This window comes from Microcebus murinus, chromosome 11 (assembly GCF_040939455.1).
Source record: "Microcebus murinus isolate Inina chromosome 11, M.murinus_Inina_mat1.0, whole genome shotgun sequence".
In the NCBI taxonomy this organism is placed as follows: Eukaryota; Metazoa; Chordata; class Mammalia; order Primates; family Cheirogaleidae; genus Microcebus; species Microcebus murinus.
This window is the reverse complement of record NC_134114.1, coordinates 48,720,516-48,745,847: the sequence shown is the minus strand read 5'-3', so window position 1 is coordinate 48,745,847 and position 25,332 is coordinate 48,720,516. Positions and strand designations below refer to the sequence as shown.

Sequence of the window (25,332 nt, the reverse complement as noted above, 5' to 3'; positions counted from 1 at the left end):
GTACCATACACACATCAGAGACCCTGGGCAGAAAATCATGTCACTGTCTTCCTGGCTTAGACCCTACCTAGAAGCTGTGTAGAAACAATGTAGGATCATGTACTATAATAATAGCCACATGTATGATTAATAAAGCAATCAACTAAAAAATGGTGAAATGATTTCTATCCTATTCCTTCTATATAGAAGAGCAATAAAATGGCCAAAAGATTTTCTTTTCATAGCCCTATCTTTCTAAAGCTCTCTCTCTCTGTTACATACACACATACACACACACACACAAACACACACACACACAAACCTATCTTGTTGTTTATTTATCATTCACAGTCTATAGTAGCTTCAAAACTTAAACTTCTACATCACTAGGTACCAGGAACTTCTCAAGGTATTTAATCCCAGTCCAACAGAGTTAGAGAGAACCTGTGTGATTTCTAGTCCTCATTTCAGGATGGGAAGTCAGCTGTTCATGGTTTATGGTAATAAAGCAGTTGATGAAATGACAGCATTTTGTGCTATGGGATTCAGATGATGTGCCCACAAGCAATGAGGTTTTAGGAGACCTTGTAGCTAAATATCAGGTAACCAGAGTTCACCAACAACTCCTTACCACCTTCAGTAAGTGCAACCCATGAGAGACTCATTCCAATGCAGAGCTGTCCAGGAGGAAGCAGAAAAGTTGGGCTACCAAACTAAAATTGCAGGCATCCAGTCAAGAAATTCCTCATGTGCCTGACTGAATAGCATTGTGTGACACTCTTTCCATGGATAAGGTCACTGTGCTGATTTGGAAAGTGTGGGATTCTGACCACTGAAGGGGGTATCCAGCCGGGGTCCGCAAGGTTTTCTCTCTCCCAGGGCAGCCCACGACACAACAGTGATCACCAGCAGAAGGACAGACAGTGCCTGAAGGCTGGCTGTTCTAAAAAGGGGAAATAGGTAAAACCACAAAAATTGGAACCTGAAACACTCCTTAAGAATTTCCCTGGGAAAGTTTCAGTGCCTGCAGGGTCTATAGAGTAGGATCGTCTCAGGAAAGACATCCATTTATGAGTCATTGTTCCAGACCCTGGATAGCATCTCACAATGCATAGAACAGAAGGAAGCAAGAGCCATAAGCCTCCAGAATGATTTGAAGTAGTAACACTATGTCCCAAATCCTACAAAATGAGAGTAAATCTATTGTACGCACTGATTATATAAGGCCTCTCTGTGTTCTCCAAAGAGCTCACTGTGTTTGGCCTACAAATGCATATCCTAGCTACAGGGAGCTCTAAACCTGCAATGGACAATCACTGTCCTCTTGCAATTCAGAAGACTTTTTTGAGGTAATGGCACAAATGGTTTATTCTCCTAACAAAAATCAAATACAAACCCCAAGCTACTAAGTTTGTACTGCTGCCTTCTTAATTCTCACGACATTCAGACTCCGTCCTAAATATCATCCAAGATTTTGTTATGTTCTTAAACATTTAAAGGGGGAAGACACTTTAGAACCCTCCGACCCACCCCACTCCCAGTTGCCCACAATTTAAAATAAGGTAATTAAGATTCAGGGAGGTTAAGCCAGGGCCATAATCATAATGATGCTAGTGAGTATCCCTCTTTAACCCTTTGCACTTGCTTGCTTTTTTCTCATTATCCACTCGACATTATCCACACTCGACATCCAAGTGCAAAGGGTTAAATGCTAAGTAATTTTAACATGAAACAAATATATGCATGTAGGTTGCCTCTCTCCCCACTGGGTATGAGTGACCAGTGCTACCCAGATATGATTAATAGAAAAAGTAGAATGAAAGTTGGAGTGCTATGCCACGGCCCATCACACGAGAAAGCTATTCTGAAGGTTGCCACAAACGCACTACAGTTTGGATGTTCACTTCAGACCGAAGACATTTTGGAAATAGGAAGTGTTTTAGTCACGTGAAACTTATAGTGGAAGTCCTTAAGGCAATCACACATCATAGAGAATGTGTTTTTAAAACAATCATTTTATAGGACTGTACTTTTCAAAGATTTCACTACAGCAATGATGAAGACTAGAATTCTGAACTCTGATTACAACTTCCTATACTTCCACACTTCTTAGTTTCCTGTCATTCCCCACCCCCTTGCCCAAAGGACCATCAGTCTACACTCAGTTCTGGCTCCACTTCCCCATGAGAGCCCACAAGACCTGTCACTTCAACAACACTGACCCTGCTAGCCTCCTGAGAAAATCATTCGGCTATCTCCCTTTGCCACAGATCTGCAAGCTTCTCTTTGAGTGGTTCTTTTGTTTACCTTAAATAGACCTCCTTTCACACCTTCAGAAATACTGACAGCAATCCCATTCCCACCCAGACCCAGATGAAGCGGTGGGCCTGCTAGCCCCAGCTGCCAGTGTATAGAAGGGACACCAGACCAACATGAGAATACACCTGCAATATGTTGCCAGTGAGCTCAGCTTCCCATGTGGCACTCTCCACATAATCGGCCAAGTGGAAGCCCACCCCCAGTTCCCACCAATGTGTAAATTTAAAAACATCCCACAGGGCATGACCTTTCCTCTGTGGCGTGCTCCAGCGAGTTGGATGGTTCAGCCACACACTGAATCACAGATGTTGAGATTAAATCTTGAGGTCTGGGCACACCTGAGGAGCCAAGGAGAGGCAGACACTGCACAGTGCAGGGTGCAGTCTTACTTACACGTCACAAGCGATTCACTTTACTGCCCCAATATAGGCACTCGAATAAGTCGCCTAGAAAGTTGTCTGATTAAAAAAAATAAATAAATCTTAAAAAGAAAGATAAGGTGAACCAAAGAAATATGACCATATAATCTTTGACAAATCAGACAAAAACATATACTGGGGAAATGAATCCTTATTCAATAAATGGTGCTGGGAAAACTGGACAGCCACATGTAGAAGACTGAAGCAGGATCCTCACTTCTCACCTCTCACAAAAATCAGCTCACAGTGGATAACAGACTTAAACCTAAGGCATGAAACTAAGAATTCTATAAGAAAATATTGGGAAAACTGTTATAGACATTGGCCTAGCCATAGAATTTATGAAGACCCCCCCAAAGGCAATCATAGCATCAACAAAAATAAATAAATGGGACCTGATCAAATTAAAAAGCTTCTACACAGCCAAGGAAACTATCATGAGACCAAACAGACAACCTACAGAATGGGAGAAAATATTCGCATGCTACACATCTGATAAAGGGCTGATAACTAGAATCTATATAGAACTCAGGAAAATCAGCAAGAAAAAATCAAACCACCCCAGTAAAAAGCAAAGAACATGAACAGAAACTTTTCAAAAGAAGACATAGTAATGGCCAACAAACATATTAAAAAATGCTCAATATCTCTAATCATCAGGGAAGTACAAATCAGAACCACAATGAGATATCACTTAATTCCAGTGAGAATCGCTTTTATCAAAAAGTCTCAAAACAATAAATGTTGGCGTGGATGCGTAGAAATAGGAACACTCATACACTGCTGGTGGGACTGCAAACTAGTTCAACTTCTGTGGAAAGCAATATGGAGATATCACAAAGAGATACAAGTAGATCTACCATTTGATCGAGCAATCCCATTACTGGGCATCTACCCAAAAGAACAAAAGATATTCTATTAAAAAAGACATCTACACTAGAATGTTTATAGCAGCACAATCCACAATTGCAAAGATGTGGAAACAACCCAAGTGCCCATAAATACACGAGTGGATTAATAAATGTGGTATATGTATGCCATGAAGTTCTCTGCGGCACAAAAAAACAATGATGATCTAGCACCTCTTATATTATCCTGGATACAGCTGGAGCTCATTCTACTAAGTGAAGTATCACAAGAATGGAAAAACAAGCACCACATGTACTCACCATCAAATTGGTATTAACTGATCAACACTTAATACGCACATTTAGTAGTAACATTCATCGGACGCGGGCAGATGGGAAGGGGAGGAGGAGATGGGCAGATTCACACCTAATGGGTGCAGTGCGCCCCGTCTGGGGGATGGACACACCTGAAGCTCTGACTCAGGTGGGGCAAAGGCAATATATGTAACCTGAACATTTATACCCCTATAATATGCTGAAATAAAAAATAAATTAATTTAAAAAAGAAATATATGAAATGTTTTGCTATCCTGGAAGTCAGATTTAAAAAAAAAACACCATTAAACACATTTTAAACGAAACTTTACTGTCCATGTATGTAGTTTTTTCTATACTCAGTAAATACAAGTGCTTAATGCTATGAAAATACATTAAGTGAAAGACAATTTCAACTAAGTCTAAATGTTACACTATATTCAATGTGTGTAATAAACCCAAATTTTAAAATATAAACATAAGCATGCAATTTTTTTAAAGAGACAATCATCTTCGCCTTGCCACGACAAAATGACTATTGGACAAATATTTAAAGAAGATCCACGTTTGAGGGCAACCAAATTCTTGTCCTGCCCCAGGGTGCCACCAAGCTTGCTGGTTCACCTTGACCTCACACCATTTTATGAGCATGCCCAGCAAGTGACAGTGATCCCAGCTCTTCTCCCGAGTCCCATCCTCTCCATTGCAAAGTTGCCCCCACCCTTGCCGTTTCTGCCTGTCACTCTGTCGCCTATTTCAAAGGCTGAGGCTCCTTTCCAAAGCTGCCTCTTCCTCAGCTCCCACAAGGAATTTTGGTTTTATCATTTCCCCTCTCACTTCTTCCACCCTCTATTCTTTACTTAAATCTTTCCCCTTGAGCAACATCCAATGGAGCTTGAGCCTCTGTTATCCTAACACCAATTTCTCCTCCTCAGCACCCTCTTTGCCACCCTCTTTCTTTTCTGCATGCCATCTCCAAACTTTTGAAGGAGAATTCTGAGTAAATAACCTGTATTTCCTCACCACGTCCCCATGCTGTCACCATAAGCACAGACAGGCAGTGGGGATGAGAGAGCCAGGCTGGGGGTCTGGGCCAGCTAGAGGGCTCCAGCCAACACTAGCCCCAGAGAAACAAGGGTCGTGGGGGGGCGGGCAGACCACCTGGGTTTGGAATTATATATTTTTACATGAAATCTACCGAATTTTAAATATTAGAAAGTCATTTGATTCTTTAGATACTGAGGGTCAGATAAAATACCTCTTCTGGTTGACTCAGCCTAGGGTACTGAAATTTGCAGGCTACTAAGGCTTTAAAACCTTTGGTTTCCTTCACCCAATGCTCTCCAAAAACAGTTCTCTGAAAGGTCGCCAGCGACCTCCATGTAGCCTTGAACAATGGCCTTTCTGCTCTCATTCTCCTCAACCATCAGTGTGTATGGGGGTTTATCACGAATTCTTATGTCGGATCAGACTGCCAGTACTGAGATTCCGTGACTCTACCCTCTCCTCGGTTTTCTGTTTCAGCTCCTCTTTCTTTAGTTTATCTTGCTTGCTCATTTTCTATGTTTCCTCTTTCAAAAATCTCTAATTGCAGAGATCATCTATTCTCTGGGATTCAGCTATTCTGACCACAGAGCTCACTCCTAAAATATCTCCAGCTTCTTTCCCAGCTCCAGTCGTCAACTTGTACCGTGTTTCCCCGAAAATAAGACAGGGTGTTATATTTATTTTTCCTCAAGAAGACCCTTGGGCTTATTTTCAGGGGATGTGTTATTTTTTTTAAGTATGGTACAACAATCTACATTTATTCAAATATAGTTAAGTCATCTTCTTCTGGAACATCATCATAGTAAAATGGCAGCCACAGCTTTCCTTCTTCCCCCTGGGGACACACAATACCTAAAGCAGAACGTCCCGCTCCTCACTTCACTGAGGCGAATTTCCCCTAAAAGCCTCAGCTTGCAGCACGCACAGGATGGCTGGGACCTGACAGGGGGAGCCGACCTCATTGGTAGGGCTGCCTGCACCTTTCCGGTCACCTCTGGGATAGTAGCTGTCACGATGGGGCAGATGAGAAGGGCTGCTCGTCTTCTTTACTGCTTTACCCAAACACACCTCATTCTTTCTGTGTAAGCCATTTTCTAATACCTTTTCTTCCCTCTATCAAAATCCCAAGGTGCTCTTTTAAATGCCCAACTGCCCTTTGACTAATGTAATCTTTCTCTTTTCAGAAACCCTATAGCCCTGTATCCACCCTCTGGAAGTCCTTACCACAGTCAATTCTCCTGTAGAGTGTTCAGTGCTTGTGTCATCTTTGTAAGTGTGCGGGTTCCCTGGGGTGGCAGGCTTTGAGTCCCATCTGTCTGGGCTCCCTCACAAACTTCACATAGTGACTTCTACCTACAGATATTGGAGGACCAGGTGATGGGGCCAGCATTCTGACTGTGTATAATAGTTATTACAGAATGGGTTTTCTCCAGCTGGGTCTGACTCTAGCAGTATGGGAAAGTGAGGCCTGCCTATCTCATAGAGGAAATCTTGAGATGACAATGATGCATACAGAGTGGGTGACAGGTGTCACCTCACATTTCTCATTTTACCTTGATGCTGGTTCACATCAAGTGGACTCAAACTTCTATTTCCTTCCTAGAATTTCTAGCTTCCCATTCGAGATGAGAACCATTGCTTGGTCACCAGGACAGCAGGCCCCTTTGAGTCAACCTCTCCCACTGAGGACAAAACACCTCTCCTCAAAGTCCCCATCCATGCTTCTCCCAGCTATTCCACGCACAGTGTCACCGCTGGCTGCCCGAATCCCAGGGTCTGATCCCTCACTTGGCCCATAAAGTTTTCATTTTGTTCTCTTTAAAAATAAATGTAGTATTTTTTATTGAAACAGGAATACAGCTCACATAGTCAAACATAATTCAGATAGAACAAATGTATATTAAATGAAAAGCCTCCCTTGAAGACCACAATCCCTCAGGTCATCTCCTCAAAAACAAACACTATGCCGTTTTCTTGGGTACCCTTCCAAGCTTCCTTCACTCACAAATATATAATTATTATCTTTTTATAGGAATGAAGACACACATATTCCTGTGCTCCTTGGGCTTTACTTTTAACAATATTCAGTAATTTCTAAAATCTAAGTTAATACATGCAAAGCCCTTAGAGTGGTGCCGGGCCCATAGTAAAAGCTAAATAAACATCCCTTCACACGTGGTGTATCACCACACCGAGACATGCAAGGGTTTAAACCAACCAGACCCCTGGAGCACATGGGAAAATGATGTGGTTGTGCTGGACAGGAGCCCAGAGACAGGCTCCCTGCAGACTTGGCTGTCACCTCTCCCGGTCTTTGTGTGGCATTTGGAGAAAACGTTGCCATCAGAGCTCACAGTGCCCTAACTAAAGTCACACCTACTTCCCTCTGATTCCACCAAGACTGAACAACACATGGAAGCATAAAGGCTTCATGGTGGGTTTTGCTACAACCACTCTCAGAAAACAGAAATTTCAGGACATTTTCAGAAATGCCTTCTTGAACATTAATTGGATTACACGGTAGCAAATGGTAAACTCAGATATAATGAGGTGCGTTGAGTCCACAGCCCGTAACAGTTTGGCCAAAGCCGGCTCAGCCAGGTACCAGGTCTCAGGTGTTTCTAAAAGGTAGTGTGGAGAGTTCCCGGCTTTGGGCTACTGTTCCAAACCTTCCCACCTGAGTCCTCTAATTAGAGCAGAACTCACGGGAGATGTAAATTAGAAGTTAATCAGGGCAAGGGCAAGGCTTTGAGAGAAGACCCCTGGCAAGCAGTTTTCAGTTGAGGCGACCTCGTCTAACATCCTCTGCTTTCACCCCTTCCAGTGCCGCACCCAGGAAGCCCATAGAACTCTCCGGTTTTGAACACCTGTGGAGGCCTTCCGCTTCCCTGGGCCACACTGGCTGCCCACGGCCACGGTACCACAACGCTCCTGCCCAGACAGCCACCAAGGCGGGCCTGGGGCCGCGTCAGCAGCAGGGCACGAGCTCCCTGAATATTCAGCTATGCGGGTGCCTGTGGAATTTGGGAGAGCTCGTGACTGCATTTAGGAGGGAGGCTTAAATAAACATGGACCGCTCCCGAACAAACAGTTGCCAGTCCATTTAAATTCATTCTCCCCAGAGACTTTTCATTCCGTACAGGGGGGCTGTGGATTCACAGACACGTGCACGCACACACGCGCACACAGGGTCCACGCAGCAACTGAAAAGTGGGAGAAATGCCACCGCAGTGGCATCCCTGATCTCATCAGGGAAGAAACATGAGATGCCTGACCCTCCCGTGTTACTCACTGCGAGGCTCCTGTGGGCTGAGGCACGGGGGCTAAAAGTCCCAGCCATCCCCGACAACTGCTCTGGCCACCCGCGCTCCGCAGTGCCCAGAGCCCTGCAGCCCCGGCGCGCCGAGCTGCACACACGGGAAAGGGCCTAATCCCATAACAGCTGCAGCTTCTTCACAGAAGAAGGCCTTTTCACCGAGCCTGCCTTACAGACTGTCCCAAAGGCCCTGACAAGGAGAATAGTAACCGTCCAGGAGGAGGCTGCGTAAACAGGTCACGGTTACCTACAGTGGCACTTGGCCAGCCCACCCAGGCCAGCAGAGATCCAGGGGCTACTGAATGACCTCAGCTGCTCCAGACTAGAACGAGGAGAAACATTTATGAGCAAAATAACGATCAGGCCAACCTCCTAGAGCCCTGGGTAGGCCAGAGGACACCCCGAACAGTGAGGCCGAACTCGGCCCATCCTGGAGCGGAAGGTCCGGGATGCGCGGTTCCTGTTCGTCAGGGACCCAAGGCGGCTCTGGGCGGAGCGGCGTTCCGAACCCGGAATGGCACCGTCTGAGTGTAGGGAAGGGATCAGACGCTCTCTAGGGAAGGATGGATGACAACTCCATGCAGCTGTCTGGAAAGTTCAGCGCTGGTGAGCCGTTCCAGTGACTTTAGGGAATTAAGATGTTTGGGGTAGGAGTTTCAGACAAAACTCTGAATTTAGTCTAGCTTCCAGTTGCTCAGGCCAAAAACCTTGGCGATATTCTCCATACCTCTCTTTCTCTTTCACTCTCCCTCTCTCTCCTCTTTCTCTCCCCCGCCCATCTGTCAGGAAATCCTACTGGTCCTATTTTCAAAATACATCCAAAATTCGATTATTTCTCATCACCTCTGCTATCACCTTGGTCCAAGCCATCATCATCTCCTGCCTCAGTTACTGAAATGACTCCCCCAGGTTTCCTGTTTCCACCCTCAGTCCCCTACAGTCCACAAGGCAGCCTGAGAGATATTTGGAAAATATAAGTCAGATCATGTCCCTTCTCTGCTGGAAACCCTTCAAGGGCTCCCGTCTCAGTGGAGAAACCAAAGTCCTTCCACTGCCCTAAAAGAGCCAACACACCCTGGCTCCCGTGGCCACTCCCCACCTCCCTCACTTGCCCTGGCCACACTGGCCTCCTGGCCCTCCTGTACTGACCAGGAGCATCCTGCCTCCGGGACTTCCTCAGTTGCAGCTTCTCCAGGCCGGGAAACTTTCCACAGACACACTCATGACTCACCCCCCCCCCCTCAGCTCCTTCAGGCTTTTGCACAAATGTCAATTCCCCAGAAAGCTCTACCCCATCAAAAATTACGAGTGTATACAAACTGCCTTTGAACTGTCCTATTTTTTCATGTTATTTGTCACTTTCCAATGTTACGTATAAACACATGTACATATATGAAATGCATGTATTATGTATTTATTATGCTTTTCTGTCTCCCCCATGCTAAAATGTAATGCTCCATGAAAACAAGGAGTTTTATATGATTTGTTAATGGGTGGATCCTGTGAGCCTAGTATAATGTCTGGCATATAGATTGTTCTCCATATAAATGGTTTAGATAAAGTAATTTAATGTAATGAAAAAATTGAATGGCCCCTTTGCCATACTTGGAGCTCCTTCATGGCAGAAAATGTAACCCTCCATTTATTCATATGTGTGTTCTGTATTTAATGAGCACCTTCTCTGTATCAATCACTATGCTGAGACCTGAAATACAATGGTGACCAAAACATATATGGTTCAGCCTTCATGGAGCTTACAGGCTAGTGACTGGAAGCAGACACTTAACAAATAATATCACAAATAAGGAGATAATTACAATTGATATAAACAAACTGCTAAAATGAGCATTATGTTTCAGGTTAGGTTGGTGGTAGAAGGGATGGAAATTGCTAAGGAGCTTCAAGATTTATTTAGAAAATAGAAAATATAGGAGTTGTGGATGAATTAAATGGGGATGAGAAGAATTTTATGACAAAAGTGAGTCCCAAATTTCTGATTTATGGCACTGGGTGGAAAAAGTGCCATAGCACGAATTGGAGTCATAGGCTAAAAAAAAACGTTCTCCTAAAGATATCCAAATCCTAATCCCTGGGGCTTGCACATGTGACCTTATTTGGAAAAACAGTCTTTGAAGATATCATTGAGCTGAGGATCTTAAAATGGGGAGATTATCCTGGATTACCTGGGTGGGTCCTAAGCATAATCACCTGTATCCTTGTGAAAGGGAAGCAAGAGGAGAAAACACATGCAAAGGAGAAAGTGATGTAAAGACAGAGCAGAAAGACAATTAAAGATGCTTGCCTTGATGATTGGAATGATGTTAACATAGGCCAAATGAGATGATTAATTTTATATGTCAACTTGACTGGGCCATGGGGTGCCCAGACATTTGAAGAAAAATTGTTCTGAATATGTCCAAGAGGGTGCTTCTGGCTGAGATTAGCACTTGGATAGACTGAGTAAAGCAGCTTGTTCTCCCTTACGTGTGTGTGTGTGGGGGGGGGGGGGTTCATTCAATCAATTGCAGACATGAATAAGAAAAAAAGGCTAAGAGGGAATTTCTCCTATCTGACTGCTGGAGCTAGAGCATTGGTCTTCTCCTGCCCTTGGCCTGGCACGTACACCATCAGCTCTCCTGGGTCTCCACTTTAAAGACTACAGATCATGTCAATCTCAGCCTCTGTAATTGCCTGAGCCAATTCCAGATAGGTGTAGCTACAGATATATAGACATTAATACATAGACATAGATCCCATGGATTCTATTTCTTAGGAGAATCCTAATATGCCACAGAATGCTAGCAGGCCACCAAAAGCTGGAAGAGGCCAGGAACAGGTTTACTCCTAAACCCTCCAGAGGGAATGCAGCCTGCCAACACCTGATTTCAATTTTTTGGAACTGATTTTGGATTTCTGGCCTCTGGGACTGTGCGAGAAAAAATGTGTGCTGTTTTAGGCGAATCAGTCTGTAGTAATTTGTTATAAAAGCCACCGGAAATGAATGCAATAGGAACTACTATATAAAGAGAATCTAAGCTGAAGGAGTGCATCAAGATTCAGTCTGGAACATGAAATCTGAGGTGCCTATCACACACCTACTAGAGAGTGGAACAGGGATTTGGATATGCAGGTGTGGGGCTGACAGATTGGTCTGGGCAAGTGCTCTAAGCTCCCCAGGGACAGGAAAACCATGAGAAGTAAAGTGAGAAGACAGCCAAGCACCACACCCTGAGAAACCCCCAACATTGGGAGGTTGGGTGGAAAGGTAGCCTGAGAACAAAACTAGGAGAACATGGAGTCTTGGAGGCTAAGGAAGGTGAGGCTTTTTAAAGGACAGGGTGATCATCTCCAGAGCAGAACCCAGCCAGAGTAGACTTAAAAGTGAGTGGGTGATGAGGAAGCAGAAACAGCCTGTGTGAACAACTTATTCTTGAATTTTGACTTGGAAAGTGCATAAAAAGAACAGACAGTTGCTGTAACTATTGGATCCAGGAAGGCTTTTTCATATTTTCAGATGGGGAGTTTAGAGTATTGCATATGATTGGGAAAATGGCCCAATCGTGGGAACAATTGGAAATACCAGTAAGAGTGGGGTTACCTGCTGAAGACTGAGAAGGCTGGAAGCAGGAGGATGCAGAGGGTGGGTCTCAATCCTGGCTGTGGTTTAGGACCCCCTGGGGGATTTTTAAAATCCCAATGCCCAGCCTAAACCCAAGACCAATGACATCTTATTTTGTGAGTTGGAGCTCAGGCATTAATCATTGTTAAAGCTCTCCAGCTTTAACAATTCCAATGAGTGGTTTAGGGATTCAGAGCACACCTGGAATGCATGATATTGCATCCAAAGAGGATCAGGTGCAAGCACAGGTACAGGTGTAGGTAGGTTTAGAGATTTCATGTGTAAATTAGTGTAAATTAGGACATTCCCAGCTTCAACTTTGTAGTCCCCCAATTCAAGGCAAGGTCATGTACTAAGCATGTGCTGAGCATGTAATGAAAGAAGAGGGAGCCCGAGGGCTGAAGCAACGTGAAGAAGATGACACAGCTCACACTGAGAGTGGAAAAGGCTAATGCCCCATCTGGAGAACTGTGGCGAGAATGCTGGAAGGACTGTGAGCTTAGAGCCATACCCTCAGACACCAAACTAGGTTGTGGGGATCAAACACGAGCAAGACATTGACCCTGACCACACGGATTTCACAATTCAATGGAGGAGTCTTTACAGGCAAATAGAGGACTCGGGAGCTGCAAGAGAATCAAGCCCAAGGGAGAGCAGCAACTCTAACCCTTGTGGGGACAGAAGTCATCTCCTTAGCACACAGGATGCTCCTGAGACATGTTTGTTGTTCTCCACGCCCCTTGCTGTTGTGGGGAAACAAGAGGGGAAATGACAACTTGGTGCTTACTCAGGGATAGATACAGCAGCCCTAAAACGGCAAGAACACATCTGCAGCCCAGTGCCACGTGGGGAAAGTCTCAAAGCTGCCGGGATCTCCATGTGACATTCAGAAAGTGGTCACTAGGTGGCAGGGTTAACATTTGCAAAATAACTGCCTGTAGCTGCTTACCCTGTAGGAGCTAACACTGGGTACCCAAACCCCAAACTTCCAGGCCCACCTGCAGTTTCCTGTGCAAACGTGGCCAGCAAGGAAAAGAGTAGTGAATAAGTGTTGGTTTTAGGTCACTGTTTAATGGAAACTCACTAACCCGTGGTTATTTAGTTTCATTTCTCTCCAGCCCTCACGTGCCTCTTGAGCCCTTGAAATGTGGCTAGACTGATAAACTGAATATTGAATTTTTTTTCATTTTAATTCATTTAAATACAGAAACTGATACTTGATGTAGTTATTGAAAAACTTTTAAGTATGCCTGGAACAACTTGGTTATGTCAGTTTAATTATTCCACTATACATGTTATGAAATCCAAATACAGATCAAGTATTTCCATTGAAAATATAGTGCCAAAATTGAGATGTGGCATAAATATAAAATACACACTGGATTCTGAAGACATAGTATGAAAGTGTTAGAAAGTAAACATCTCATTAATATTTTACATTAGTTATACTGATTTTATATGATTGAAATATGTTTATATATTGAGTTAAATATTATAAAATATATTATTAAAATTAATTACTTTCACCTGTTTCTTTTCAAGGGCGGGATCTGCCACTTCATTTACTGAAAGAAAACTAAACAGGGAGCTGCTCCTGGAATACCCAGGGTGATGGTTGCAGCACACAGTACCTGGTGTGGCCCTGGGCCCAGAGTCTCCTGAGACTTCCCCACCAGCACCGCCCGGGGTCCCAGGGCCGCCCCTTCACTCAGCTTCCCTCCAGCCCACCGCCCCCTCAAGGGCTCCTTCCCTCCATACAGGGCAGGTGTTTTTTTCCTCTGTATTCAAGCAGGCAACAATGACTTTTATTTTGTTTGTTTCCTCTAGCTCCTTCTCCCTCTTCCTCCTCTTCTCCCTCCTCCCCCACCCCTTGTCCCCACTTCCCTTTTGACTGAAGGGTCCCCCTGTCTAGATCCCACAGTGAGGCTGCAGTGACGGAGGGAAACCCCTTCCCAGCCACTCACCCCAATCCCAATCCCGCTCCAGCTCCGCAGCTTCCCAGACCTTGGAGTAGTCGGTTGTAAATTCTTCCAAGAGCTGTTTTACTGTCTACTTCTCAGGATTTCTTTAAAAATCAACAACTTAAATACAAAACACAAGTTTAAAAAGCAAAATGTGAAAGGAGGAAGCAGTGGCAGTTTTGTTTCGTTTTTGTTTTGGGGAATGATGCTTTTTCTCTTCCTTTTACATTTTTAATGTGGGCTACTAGAAGACTTACAGTTGCATGTGTAGCTCGGGCCTTGCGACTGAACGGTGTTGCTCAGAAGGGGGGCTTGCCTAGGCAAAGGGACTGATGTTTAATGAGACATCAGGAGCCCCGGGTGAGAGCTGCACAAGAGAAAGCCTAGGAGGTGGGGCTGGGCTGGGGTCCCAGAGCCTCAGCTCACTCTCACACTTCGCTCTGCCCTTGCCCTGACTAAATGGGCATTTTTCATGGGCAGGGGAAGAGACAGGGTTCAAAGTTTCCATCAAAGCATTGGGCAAAACTGGTTGTTCTGATGGCTTTTCCTTTCTTCTGGCTTCCTGGTCATGGTCACCTTCCTTCTCTTGTTTTATCTCTGGAGCCAGATTCCCTAGGTTCAAGCCCGGCCTCAGCCACATACCCAGAGATGACTCCTCAGAGTCTAGTCATAGGATTAAATGAGTTAATATCTACTTAGAACAGTACTTGTTAATAGTAAGGACTATGTGCCAGATATTATTATTTTCTGGATGTATGAGGGGGGGAAATAAAAGGTCATTTTTAAAATAAACTTCCTGGCCGGGCACAGTGGTTCATGCCTGCAATCCTAGCACTCTGGGAGGCCGAGGTGGGCGGATTGCTCAAGGTCAGGAGTTCAAAACCATCCTGAGCAAGAGCAAGACCCATCTCTACTATAAATAGAAAGAAATTAATTGGCCAACTAATATATATAGAAAAAATTAGCCAGGCATGGTGGCACACACCTAAAGTCTACTCGGGAGGCTGAGGCAGGAGGATTGCTTGAGCCCAGGAGTTTGAGGTTGCTGTGAGCTAGGCTGATGCCATGGCACTCACTCTAGCCTGAGCAACAAAGAGAGACCCTGTCTCAAAAAAAATAAAAATAAAATAAACTTCCTTATGAAGATGATAAATGCTTAGCATTCTAACTCATAAGTAAAACAACAAAAACCTTCTAATTCCAAGTTTGCAGATGAAAGTATAAAAAAAGTGACAACCCAACAAAAAGCACATCTATTTTTAGAGCTGTAGACTATGGCCAGGCTATTTTCTTGGTAGAACTTTGCATTGGGAATGGGCCCTCTCTCCTGCCGTAGGAAGCTACCAGCCCTTCAAAGTATCCAGCTTCCCACGCCATCCCCAGCAGAATCAGGGCCTGAGCCCTGCGGCTGGCTGGCGTGTGCCCTAACCACCTGTTAGGATTGTGGAGCAGCTCAGCTAGTCCCCATGCCAGGACGCCATTGTGACATGACAGCCACCCTCTCCAGACACTACAAAACTGTAGGGCCCTACCCGGGCCCTATATATTTTACCCTGAAAACCACAGCCTAGGATATCACAAAGTCAATTTGGAGAGTAATTCTGACATTACTCACTCACATGAAGCAAACAGTTTTTGTCATTTGTTGAGTTTCTTATTTGCTCTTGACTATTGTGCACATTTCAAAGCCTCACTTTACAAAATAGAGATACGTGGAGTTAAATTTTTAAAAATTGGGTCATTAAAAAATGCACTCAATTTGGTTACCAAGAAAAGGAATTCTATGGGGAAGTCTATTCTGTGAGTACAAACACAAATGAGTCCTTTGATAAAATAATTTTTGTCATTTCTACAACTTTAAGAAGTTGCTATGGAAGATTTGTTTAAAGTAAATTAAGCTATATTTAGAAAGTGAAAGGGGAGGTTTAGAATTTCCTTTTTTTCTTTTTTCCTTTTTTTTTTTTTGTTAATTATAGATTGCAACAGGAACTATAGTAATTGTGTCACAAAGAGAAAAATTATGTTAAAATTTGACCCTAGAATTTTACAATTTTCCCATGCTTGGCCCCTGCTGATTCTGTCTCCATACAAGGACTTCTCTTCCTTGATGTCCATTTATTGCTGGTCTTATCTGATACATGCTTATTTAGCAATATAAAGTGCATCTTTTTCTCTCTTGTTGAAAATCCCAAAATATTGAAATTCTTATACTTTGAGAAAACTGATAGCCTGTTCTAATACCAAATAGAATTTTTCCATATTTATTTCTTAGAAATATTTCCAAAATATCTGACAATCTTTTTGTAGTACTCAGAATAATGAAAAGTCAAACCTTCTGAAAATTAAAACATTTGTACTTAATTTGTGTATCTGTTCATTTTCCATCTTTCATGCCAATGTAGCTTTTTAAGTTGCTAAAATGAAAGAGATTAGGAATGTTAACATTTGATGATCACTAACAAGATAGTAGTGGCATAGGAGTATAATTAACCCAATAACAGTTAAATGTTTTAGTGATGGGGGAAAATTAGGGCTATTTCTGAGTCTTATTATAAGGGAAACATTTTTCTCTTTTAAACATGGAGCCCTCCACGTTGGGTGGATGGCTTTCCATTTTGATGTACGTTTTACAGTTTCAAGAAAACTCAGTATTACTAGTATCCATCTTATTTTCTTGAGTTACGTCTGACATTAATTTTTGTTTTAGGAGTGACGTGCAAACATTTTGCCTATTTCCAGTTTTATATATGGTGTGTCATCCCATGAAAATCACTTCGCTAGTTTGCTTTTTGTTTGGTTTGGTTTTGCTTTTTAAGTGTAGACCTAAAATTATTTTTGCCTATAAACAGTGATCTTCATATGTACCCATAAGCGTGAGAGCTTTGCCCAGTTGTCTTCATGTATGACAATAAATCTGTTCCATAAAGATTTTAAAAAGAAAGAAAGGAAGAAGAAAGAAAGAAAGGAGGGAAGGAAGGGAGGGAGGGAGGGAGGAGGAAAGAAAGAAAGTCATGAGACACACCAGTTCCTAACTTTCTGTTTTCTTCTCCACAGACTCTAAGTACCTGCATCTCATTTGAATACAAAGGCCATAAGCTAGACTTGTAGCACCTCAGAGGTGAACTGCCTGCTGTGTTGGCCAAGGTCAAGGCTGAGGGGCATGACACATCGCTGGGGCCAGAGCCCACCACTCCCAGCTCACCTCCAAGCAGCACTTCACCTTGGCCAGGCTCAACTGACCTAGGTCCCAGGCCCTGAATTGGAGGAAGCCCAGAGTTGGGCAGTGAGGCAGGTTTCCTCTCTAACAGCGCTGGCTGCTGGCCCCATATGGCATCTGGGCAGCCCCAAGAACTCAGAAAAGTGAGCTTCTGCAAGACAGCGTTCTGAGGAAAGAAAACAAATGGGTGCTTCCTGGGCCTTCCAGGGACCAAGAAATGTGATGATCCCACAGAAACAAAGCTCTGATGAATGAAGAATGTGATGAAAAGCCATAGCTAAATGTGAGGTTCAAAAATGTAAAAGAATATAAAAATCTGAGGGAGGAAGAAACCTTAAAGAGATAGACACAATTGAAGCAAGAACCAAATGTGAACAAAACTGGCCTTATGGGGGAAAGATTTTCAGAAAGAAAATGCAGTAGAAGTGAAATGAACGACAAAGAAATAAATGCAGCCTATAAGAAAATCAAAGGAAAAGAATGAAGATGTGTTTTCCTGAGCACAGAGGCCAGAGGGACTGCAAGGTTTTGACCAACTTTCCATCAATCTCCATCTAAAGTGATAAATTCCTGCTGTTGGGGTTGGTTTGGTTTTGTTCTTAAGTCAGAAACAATTGTTGGTTCAAGATCTTAGGCTAGAATTGAAAGCTCAGTAAACATTTATAGACACGGTATTTTTCATAATTTTGAAATAAAACCTCTCAAATGTAAAGCACCCCACACTAGCAAATCTTTTCCAAAAACCGAAAAATCTTTAGTGTGTTCCAACCACTCAGGAGCTAAAAGAGAACTGTTTGGAATAGGTTTTATCAATGCTATTTACGGAAGAGGAATTTCATAAGTGTACTTGGAACAAATACTGCTTCTCTCTGGGAAAGTAATTGAGGGTTGGGGGATGTTTGAGTCCAACTCTGCCAAATTTGGAGGCTTTGGGCACTTATTGAAAGGACCCAAACTCTGCTTTAAAATAGAAACTGGTATGTGAGATTCAAGCCATCTCTACAAAGGTGTTCAAAAATCATGTGCAAGTGTTCAGCCGTTGTCGCAACGCAAGCCCTCTGTGCAGAATCTTGACATTTTACTTCTAGTTCTTCAGCTCTTCCCCAAATGCCTTCATCTCCCACCCAGGGCACTCAGGCTGGCTGCTGGAGATGGTGGGGTTGGCAAGAGCCTTCCCCACAGGAAGAAGCAGCAGCAGTAAGCAGAGATTGAGAAGGAAAACCTGGCAAGCCACTTAATTAGCTTCTTCGTCTGTACAAACATTTCCTTTCAGCCTTACTTAACATTTCCTCTCAGTCACGATGTGCCCTAGTTCAGAGTCTCTGTATCAGCCATCAACTGGGCCTGGGGCAGCCACCTCTTGCCCCATCATTAAAGAGGCCTATTTACGGTGGCCTTTGCAGTCAATCCATCTCCTTAGCACTGGAAAGTTACTACGGCTCACAGTGTTTACTGGTCATGAGCAGTGAAACCTTTGATGGTCAGTAGCGTTAAGCACTCAGTGGCCCTGGCAGGAGCTCCGAGCTGTAGATTCTGTGCAAGTAAGAAAATGCATCTGCGTGAAGCAAGGAGTGGCTCACGGGCCTGGGGACCAAGTCAGCATGTCCTTGGCATTTACTAAGTCCAGATGTCTTTATCTTCTGGGCAGGAAGTCAGAGCCTGTCCAGATGGCATCTTGATTGCTTTCGGCCCAGCTGATTAAATTTCTAAGGCTGACATCTCTTCCAAATACTCTCTCCATCCTATGAAAATGTGGTTGTCAAATAAGTGCCAGGAAGAATCCCCGCAGAGGACCACAGACTGGGAGGGCCTGAATGCAAACCTGAGTGCCTGAGACATCATGCCGAGCACATTTGCTGCCATATGGCTGGGTTCTGGGATTCTTTCTGTTGCAATCAAGGGGCTTTCTGGAGAGGAAGTGGGGTGGGGGGCAGGAGCGCCAGTCTGGGATCAGACAGAGCCAGTTAAGAGTCCTGGAGCTTCTACTTTTTCACCTGTGAACTTGTGCACATTTGTGAACCACCCTGACCCTGCTTTACTCATCTATACATTTGGGGTAAAATTAGGACAAACATCAACAAGTCGTGCTGAAATTATATGTGATAATACTATTCAAGTGCTGTATACTAGAAATAATATATAATTCTTCATAGTCCTTTATGGGTTACCCTTCTTTTCACAAGCACACTTGAGAGTGGGGGAGAGAGTATTTCTCTTTTATAGAAGAAGTTGAGTCACTTTCGAGGCCAGCGGCTTGTCCAAGGTCGCATAAGTACCTGTGGCAGAAGATGGAAACCCATAAAGGCTGTCAACCCTTGTCTGCTGCTAACCCTCCCTAGCCACAAGAGCAAGACAGAGCACTGGAGCAGAGGAATGAACAAAAGCTCCCCTTACATCAGCACCATTCCACCGCCACTAAATGCTTCCATTCAGACTGATGGAGACATTTCTGAGGTTCACTAGAATGAAGGAAGGATGCCATATCACCATTTATAGAAGTTATCACCGACCTCTTTGTTAGTTTGGAAGATCCTTTTGTTCCCATGTTCACTGTAAAGGACCAAGGGAATTTAATCTAATACAATGCTCACAATAAAAGGCTTGACATCAGACAGGATGTGAAAAATGTTCCAGAAGAGCTAAAAGTAAATGGCTGAATAATAATATGAATAATCTCAACTCTTGGGACAGTTAGACTCATAGGCTGTTGATTTACATTCTTAATGAAAGAAATGACAGGGTTGGATTAGATTATTTTAAAACTTACTTTTAGCTTTAAAATTTCTGATTGCAATGCACCACTGTTAAAACCACTTTATTTCAGAGTTGGGAGTTTATCGCAGAATCCCAATTCCCAGCCCTGTACTCATTCTAGTCCCTGTATCCCACTGCCTGTGAATATTACATTCATTGACAGTTCAAGAGAAAAGCCCTAAGGATGTCTTTAACATTTCTGCCTGTATAAAATACATCGGATGAAAGCGAAGTTAGTGAATGGCAATGATGTTATGGTTAATTGAAAGTTAAAGCTTGACAAATATTCTAACATGCTACACATATTTCCAGAACCATGTACATGTAACTGGATGACCACAAAAAATAGTGAAACCCACCGCTGGGGAAATGTTCCTGCATCAGACAGTTTTTGAATTGCAATAATGAAGCCCCAGGGAAATAGTATTTCCAATGTCAGTAATCTTGAGAAGAGGTGAATCCTAGGACAGGAAATACAAACTGTCCCTGGATTGGACAAGGAAGGACTCCCCCTTTCTCCTGAGTACAGACGCCAAGACAACTTGGGCTTGGAGGTGTGAAAAAACACGTAGACTATTTTTTGTGCCACAGGTGAACTATCTATGCCATGTGGAGAAACTGTGCTGCTATTGTTGGTGGCAGTGCCATCACCAAGAGCACAGAGAAATAGCCATGTTCTATAATGGCAGGATTGGAGCAGCAGAATAAGGCTGTCCAGCTTCAAAAGGACACAACTGAGCTTGAAATTGGTGGGGATCAGAACATGCCACCCCAAAATATGCCACTTTGGTGTACTGGTTATTTGAGCTGAAGGCAATTGAGAAACAGCCAGTGAGGAAGGGCTCTCTGTCCTCCCTATTTTTACCTAACAGTAGGGCATACATTTCCCATGAGAAAGGTACCCCCAGGAAAAAAAGAACATTGTCACCACTGGAGACAAGGAGCCAGAACAGACCTTACTTAAACAACCCTTTTCTTTCATTAGTTTCCCCCATATATTTACTGGTCACTTTCCCACGATTTACTGCTCCTAGCCCAAATCCCTTTTTCCTTTGTCTTGTCACATCTCCACAATTCATTACTCTTTGTTAAAATGGTATATAAGCCCCTGGGTCTCATTGCTCCTTTGAGGTTTCCCCTTCTTTGTATGGAGCACCCTATGCCACATAAAAATATTAACATCAAATAAAATCATTATGCTTTTTCTCCTGTTAATCTGTCTTGACAAAAGACAGAACCTAAGAGGGGAGAGGAAAACTCTTTCTTCTCCTACAAAATCAAGCAGGACATAAGAAGAGCCATGTCCCCTCTCAAGGTGTGAGGAGATCAGCATCACTTGCTCTGTTTAGCCTGGTGACTTCGCAAGTGTCACCAACTGCAAAGGCAGGAGCACAGCAGCATGATAAGCGATCAGGATCAGAGGAACCGAGGGCTCTGTTCTGACGTGCACGTGAGGCAGCCCGCCATGTAACCATCAGAGAGAGGTGGGATTGATTCGGAAGGGGGATTTACTTTGGGCCTTTATGGCCCTGAACTTTGTGCCATAATAATTTGGTAAGAAATTAAATGCATATTGGGAAATATAACGATGAGGAGTAAAATTGAGCATGAAATATATTAAAATATTCAAGTAGGATTTTAGATGTAAGTAAATTTAACCATCTGGAGGGAAGGAGGAAAGTAGGCTTGACCCAAAAGCAGAACCAAAAGTAACTATATAGAGGGGAAAAAAACAGGTCGGTTTAACACTAACTGGTGCCTGTAATGTATAATGACAATTACACACCTAGTTTTTTGTTAAATTTAATCACAAAAGCATATTTTGGTTTGCACATCCTTGAAAGAAAGTAAATTAGCCTTTGGGTTATCACCAGGAAAGGGCTTGAAGAGCCAAACACGGTATCCTAGCATCCCTGAATTGCTTCCAGACTATAATCACATGGAAACTGGGAAGGGAAAATATGGGCCTCACCAGACATGAAATTGGGCAGTTCTATGGGGGTCACCCCTGGGGAGATAGTTGACCACAGGGAGTGAACTGCATGGCAACCTGGTGGAATAAAAGACAGAACAACAACAACAAAAAAAATTATTTGGGATTTGTATATAAATCTATGTTAATGTCTAATATAAGGATCCTTCGGCTTTATGAAAACTTCTGGGGTCCACAGATCTGTTTATTCCCCACTGTGTTTGCTGATCAATAGAAACAATTTAGTCACTGGTGCCTTTTCTCACCTTCTCTCCGTCTCCATATTTCTGCAAGAACTGGTTCTAAGCATCGGTGTCTCCGTGATGGCAGCTCCATCCCTTCATGGCACTGTGAATGAACTGGGACTGCAGCAGTTGTGACACCCATTGCTCCAGCCAAACCTCTGTCTATACATTTTGTTTGCCAAGTAGGAGTAAGACTTCCTGGAGGAAGATTGTCAACAAAAGGCAAATGTAATTCAATTTTATCATCTCAAGCCAATAACTTTATCACAAAAGTAACTTGGAAATTGTAGTTTTGAAATCGAGTAATGGAATTTCACATAAAGAAGTATCCAGGCGTGGTGGCTCATGCCTATAATCCTAGCACTCTGGGAAGCCGAGGCAGAAGGATTCTTTGAAGTCAGGAGTTTGAGAACAGCCTGAACAAGAGCAAGATCCCATCTCTACCAAAAATAGAAAAAATTAGCTGGGCAGGGTGGCATGTGCCTGTACTCCCAGCTACTGGAAAAGTTGAAGCAGGAGGATTTAAGCCTAGGAGTTTGCTGTTGTGATGATGCCACTGCACTCTACCCAGGGTGACAGAGTGACAGTCTGTCTCAAAAAAAAACAAAAAAAGAAGAGAAGTGTCTTATAGATAAGTTAGTCCAACCTCATCATTTTATAGCTGAGGAAATTGAGACACAAAGAGATTGTCCCAATGACACACAACCAGTTAATGGCAGAGCTAGAATTAGAATTCAAGTCACTACTTTTCTTGGGGGATTTGGAAAATATTCACATAAACAGACCATTAGGGATAATAACGCATGAACTTATGACATGGAGGAACCAAAGATTTTTAACCTAGAATGGGGAAGCTTTAGGGACATGATAACTATTTGCAAATACCTAAAGGACTGGAAGGTAGAAAAGGGCTTGAACTTTATTAGCCAGAGGAGATAAGGAAACATGGGAAGCATAGAGAAAAGACTTTAAAAGTTCAATATAAGATAAAACCTTTTAAATTGTCAGAATTGGTGAAAACAATTTGTTGGGGGATGGTAAGTTTTCTGTCACCTGAGACATTTCAGAATAGCCTAGAATATAATGCAGTGAGTATGGTTTTGTCTACAGGGAGAAGAAGGGTTTTTGTCTACCTCTCTTCCTCCTTGTGGAGGAGAGAATTCAGGCATGAAAATCATTTGGCTGGGGCGACCAGTAAAAGTATGTGATTCTTTACAACCAAATTCTGAGGCCAGATAAGAATTTCATTCTTGCCCCTAAACTCTAAAACCTATCTTCTCATCTGTTTGCAATAGTTTAAATTTTAATCTATTTCATATTTCAGGGTATTATGCCCTGAATATTTGATTTGAATGCTGTGGCAGAAGGTCACTCATATTCATTTATTTTCTTTTACTTTTATACACTTGCACTGAGTCTTTTGAATCCATTATGCAAACACATGCAAATCATATGCAAATGATGTGGCCTCAGAAAATGACAGAATCTTATAGCCTTAACTGAGCCATCAAACCTTTCTTTAGGAAGGAAAATAATCTGCCTTTGCAACGTCTCTGGGGCAGGGACAATTTCCTGAGAGTGATATTTACATGATATTGGAATTGGTTCCTCAGAGGAGTCTGTGCCTCACATTCTTCATATTTATGTAGGGCTTTAAGGTTAAGAAAGCATTTTCACATATATGATCTTATTTGATCCTCATAATTACCCTGTGATGTGGGCAGAATAGGAATTATAATTCTGCTTTTCAGATGGGGAGATAGAGATGTGAAAGGACTTGCCCAAGTTTGCTCAGTTGGTAAGCAATGGCTCTAAGGCTTAGAACTAGACTCCTTGCCTCCTCAGCTCTTCCCATTCCAGGGCTGCCTTCTTTGAAGCCAGGTGATCTGTCATTGGTCGGGGTTTACTTACACTACATTTTGCCAATAGCATCTTTAGAGGTGATTTTGTTGATGAGATGGCACTTTAATGACCAGAAAAGCCCAAAGATGTGTAACAGCCCTGGCATAGTGACAACTATATAGTTTCTCCAACCCCCTTCCTTTTTAGTGTCTGCTCTGAAATCTCCAGATGAAGAACATTCTTTCGACAAAGCAGACAAAAACATACACTAGGGAAAAGAATCCTTATTCAATAAATGGTGCTGGGCAAACTGGATAGCCAATGTAGAAGACTGAAACAGGACCCACACCTTTCACTTCTCACAAAAATCAACTCACGCTGGGCAACAGACTTGAACCTTAGGTATGGAACTATTAGAATTCTAGAGGAAAACATTGGAAATACTTTTCTAGACATTGGCCTAGGCAAAGAATTTATGAAGAAGACCCCAAAGGCAATCACAGCAGCAACAAAAATAAATAAATTGGACCTGATAAAATTAAAAAGCTTCTGCACAGCCAAAGAAACTGTCAAAAAGCACACAGACAACCCACAGAATGGGAGAAAATTTTCCCAAGCTACACATCTGATAAAGGGCTGGTAACTATAATCTATTTAGAACTCAGGAAAATCAGAAAGGAAAAATCAAACAACCCTATCAAAAAGTAGGCAAAGGACATGAACAGAAATTTTTCAAAAGATGATAGAATAATGGCCAACAAACATGAAAAAATGCTCAACATTTCTAATCATCAGGGAAATGCAAATCAAAACTGCAATGAGATATCACTTATCTCCAGTAAGAATGGCCTTTATCAAAAAGTCCCCAAACAATAAATGTTGGTGTGGATGCAGAGAGAAAGGATCACTCCTACACTGCTGGTGGGACTGCAAACTAGTTCAACCTCTGTGGAAAGCAATATGGAGATACCTCAAAGCGACACAAGTAGATCTACCATTTGATCCAGCAATTCCACTACTGGGCATCTACCCAAAAGATCAAATGGCACTGTACAAAAAAGACACCTGCACTCGAATGTTTATAGCAGCACAATTCACAATTGCAAAGTTGTGGAAACAACCCAAGTGCCCATCAATACATGAGTGGATTAATAAAATGTGGTACCACATTTTATTATTTATTATTTATACCATGGAGTACTATTCAGCTTTAAGAAACAATGGTGATATAGCACCTCTTGTATTTTCCTGGATAGAGCTGGAACCCATTCTATTAAGTGAAGTATCTCAAGAATGGAAAAACAAGCACCACATGTACTCACCAGCAATTGGTATTAACGGATCAACACCTAAGTGGACATATAGGAATAACTTTTATCGGGTTTTGGGCAGGTGGGAGGCGGGAGGAGGGATGGGTATATACAAACATAATGAGTGAGATGTGCAACATTTGGGGGATGAACACGCTTGAAGCTCTGA

The 25,332-nt window shown here is 42.9% G+C and overlaps 1 long non-coding RNA gene across 1 annotated transcript in view; it reads right to left on the bottom strand.

Moving 5' to 3' along the window:
* The window catches only part of LOC142873731 (uncharacterized), a 42,924-nt gene that overhangs the window by 16,400 nt on the left and 1,192 nt on the right, over positions 1 to 25,332 (bottom strand). Inside the window, exon 2 of the long non-coding RNA XR_012921687.1 lies at positions 22,033 to 22,209. This is a non-coding gene — a long non-coding RNA (uncharacterized LOC142873731). The remainder of the gene's footprint in view (positions 1 to 22,032; positions 22,210 to 25,332) is intronic.